The 4,073-nt window shown below is 36.7% G+C and overlaps 1 pseudogene; it reads right to left on the bottom strand.

The window, feature by feature from the left end:
* Positions 1–362: 362 nt before the first annotated feature.
* Positions 363–607, bottom strand: LOC147425335 (small ribosomal subunit protein eS21 pseudogene; annotated as a pseudogene).
* Between the last annotated feature and the right edge of the window lie 3,466 nt (positions 608–4,073).

Here is a 4,073-nt window from a genome sequence, read left to right as displayed (position 1 = left end):
CTAAGATTCTCATTGTCGCTTGTCGCGTCTCTTCTCTGCCCTCCTCATTCTTCCTCTTGAGCAACCTTTCAAGGACTTCTTTTTTTGCAGATCAAGGGAATCTCTCTCTCTCTCTCTCTCTCTCTCTCTCTCTCTCTCTCTCTCTCTCTCTCTTTCTCACACACACACACACACACACACACACACACACACACACACACAAAATCCAGAAGCTTCTCAAAAATCCATAAAGCTACATGTGTCAAATGTTTTTTTATAAAAAATGATAAGTAAGAGCTTTCCAGAAAGAAGAGAATGGTAAAATCACACAAATTTAAACCCCAATTCCTCAAAGAGAGAGGCGAAGATCTTTTTGCATACAACTACTGACCAATATTGGCCCTTTGTTTCTGCCAAAGACGCTCAAAGGCACTGTCAGCATCAACCTAAGGTCGGACAACCCAGACAAGGCAAACGTGGTGAATTGGCCAATGTAGAAGCCGTAGTCATCCAAGTGCCCAATGTTTAATTGCATTGAGGCATGATCCTTTGTAGTTATCAACCGATTCAAGGTTGAGCACTTCCTCGGAATGTAGAGATCCATGTTCTCTCCCTCCTCGTTGTGCATCGTGCCTCCATATTGGGTTCCTGTAGCGCAAAAGCAGTCTCTCTCTCTCTCTCTCTCTCTCTCACACACACACACATGCAAGTTGTAGTTTAAGTGTGGTACAGGGTTCATTAGTAAGTTAGTTTGAGATAGCTGAAGAAATGTGTGTGCATTTTTTTGTGATAGCTGAATTGTAGCAAAGTTGGTTTGAGGTTACTTGGCCACACCATAGTGAGGTTGGTTAGTAAGTTAGTTTGAGATAGCAAGTGAGCGGAATTAGCAGACACGACCCTGCACACGGATGAGGGCACCCAAAGTGACCTTAGAAGTTTTTTCTAAGTTGCATTCTGCATGCACCTGTGTGGATATGATGAGGAAGAAGCCTTACTGTCCACATCATCAGTGACCACGTGAGGATGGCTACGGAGCCCTTCAGAAAACTTGGACACCTTAAAGAACTCCACCACAATCAGAAGGTTGGCCGCCACCATGCATAGATGGGAGCAACAAATAGACAAGACATTCATGCCTAGGCAAATATGCTCTGCATAAAAAATTTGGACGGCAAACCTCGTGCCAAACCCTCAGTGGCTTCCACCATCAGCCTTGCAACAAACAACACAAACAAGGAGACATCAGATAACATCCCGGTTCTTTGAGGCAGTTCATCACTGAAGGAGAATATCTTGTATGCATGTTCAAAAAGTCATGATGAAGATTTTGAGAGCCAGGGCTCTTGCAAACCTTGCCATTTCTACTCTAGACCACTGGTGCGTACTAAATCCAATCAGTGCTAATGGTGTAGCCCAATCAACTTCTTACAAATTCTGCAATAGTTTTTATTTTGTGGCCTTAGGGCCATGCTTGCCTGAGTCAATGCTTTTCTCAAGAATTTCTACATTTCGAGTATCAAAACCTGTCTCAATACACATAATTGCCAAGATAGACATGGTGCCATCCTGTAGTTTGCAAGCTCACAGCCTGGCAATCGTTGACAAAGACAACATTGATCCTGTTGAGCAGCACCATGAATACAACAGTACGGTGGCCAACTCATTGCTACGGCTAGATTTTCACGATTGTTTTGTACAACAAGGTATTAATGCCTCATTGCTGCTGCTCAAGTACGTCTTGGGTTTTGTGGAAGCTAAGGAGCTTTGAACGCATTTCTATATAGCAAAAGAAATATAATTACTAGGCAGCTTACTAGATTGAATACACATATCTATTAAGAGTGCAAACATGTAATAATGAGAATACTCCTATATGGTTGTAACCATAATATTATAGCTATATGGGAGTTTTAAATAACCATATAACAAGAATTTCTTACTAGTTTGCCTCGGATGCTCCTAGATGACTGTAGCCATAATATTATAGCTATATGGGAGTTTTAACTAACCATGTAGTAAGAAATTCTTCTTTCTCCTACATGGTTGTAGCCACAAAATGCTATCTTTGTAGTTGTATTATAATAATTCACGTGAATAATCAATTTAACATATCATATACAAAATAGCACATACTTTTTGACTAAAAGAGATAAAGGTTAAATAGAAAACTAAAAATGATCATTTTCATATAGATGTCTCTCAAAGATTCTTACAAAGTCCATCATACAACTATTCGTCTTTATCATTGGCTACTTCTACATCCTTTAAAGAAAGAGAGCCAATCTTTTCAAGTCTTACAATCATCATGCCTTCTATTAAAAGCCAGGCTACTAAGTCTTCACACATAGTAGAAGTGCTAGTTTCACACGCTTTTCTACAAAAAAAGGAGTTCAATTTTTTTAAAGCCATGTAAGTAGGCTTCACAAGTGGATACACTTCTTCAACTCTTCTAACCCCAAACCATTTTATCAATTTGGTTTCTTGATCTTCTCTAGTGAGTTTGTGTGCCTACACAATAAACCACAATAAAGAGTTAAATTAAAGAATATGGTTGCAATCTTTTCAACAGTAAGAATAAGATATATTTGTAAGATTGAAAAAAAACCTGCACTTCCAAGGTAGCCTTCTCATTAGAAACAAAAACATCTTTCTCAACATCCTACAAGAGAGACAAGATACATTACTTTAGATTTATTACCATAGTATAAGTGTTTAGAGCCATCAACAAAAAACAAAACAGCTACCTTTGACTTTTGAATCCTCTTAACTTTTGACCCTTCATTTTTTTTTTGAAGGAGTTCAGCAAGCTTAGTTGTAGCCTAGGACATAACCCAAGCTTATTTCAATGACATTTATTTAACAAGTTTACAATTAGCATTAGTTTAATAATATAATTTAAATACCTTCCATTTTCGAATACTCTTTCTAGAATGCCCTTCGTCGTACCCTTTAGATGCAATTTTTTCAACTCTATTTAACTTATCCAATATCTACCAACACAAAAAACACAACTTGATTTTTTTTACATCTCTAAAAATGCTACACAATGGGAAAAAAAACATGAACAAAATCGCACCAGCTTCTTGATTGAAGTTTCATGAGACTTATCACCAGCAGACAAAGACATTGAATCCACATCTCCTAGTGCACTAGAAAATATATTTTCTTTCATAAAATTTTGATACTCCTAAGCCAACATTTTCACATAAATAAATCATCATGTAGATATGAAATGAGAGAGAGCAAAAAAAGTAGCATGTTCCTCATATACCTCATATGCAGCCATATGATTTTCATCATTGTCCCAATATATTTTTAGAATGTATACATCAGGTTCTTTCTAAATACATAAGACATACACAAAACTTTAAAAAATCTTAAAAGATTGGCATTACACTTGTATAAAGAATAGTATATATCAATTACCGGTGTGGATTCTGAGATGTCTTTATAACCCTCCACCACATCTACAAAGTTCTCATCTAACCTTGCTTGTAAGCATCCTCTTCCTTATAAAAATTACTCAATAAGAAACTTAATATCAAAACTCTTAAAAATCGTTATGTACTATTACCTTTGTTGATAATTCTATCTCTTTGTCTACACCATCATTGTCAAGCTCTTGAACATCATGAGTATCCTTAAAAATGTAACATAATTCAAGAATAAGATAAACATCTACATAGCATATGATTTGAAAGAAAAACAAAAGATAATACAAAAACTTATTTCATTATAGTGCCATTGCAAGCCTTTTGTTTGCTCCACTTTCTCTTGGACGCCAATGACTTGATACACCAATTGTAAATGTCGGACTCTTTCCACAAATAGTCCACACCATATACTTTCACTGGCTTTAGCTCACCCATCTTCTCTTGAATGATACTCAAAATCATATCTTTACCCTTGCTATTATGTCTCAAATTTGCAATTGGCTCGCAAACCACCCTTGCACCATCCCATAATTTGCACACAACACTCTATACTGGCCATGATCCTCTTTTTTAGAAAATTCTCTACCATACAACTTATTGTGCTCTCTATGTTTAGGTGGAGGAGCTCTAAATACTTGATCATATATGATCATATCATAT

This window comes from Adiantum capillus-veneris, chromosome 25 (assembly GCF_014529385.1).
Source record: "Adiantum capillus-veneris isolate H3 chromosome 25, ASM1452938v2, whole genome shotgun sequence".
Lineage (NCBI taxonomy): Eukaryota > Viridiplantae > Streptophyta > Polypodiopsida > Polypodiales > Pteridaceae > Adiantum > Adiantum capillus-veneris.
The sequence above is the reverse complement of the archived record's forward strand: the minus strand, read 5'-3'. Positions and strand labels throughout refer to the sequence as shown.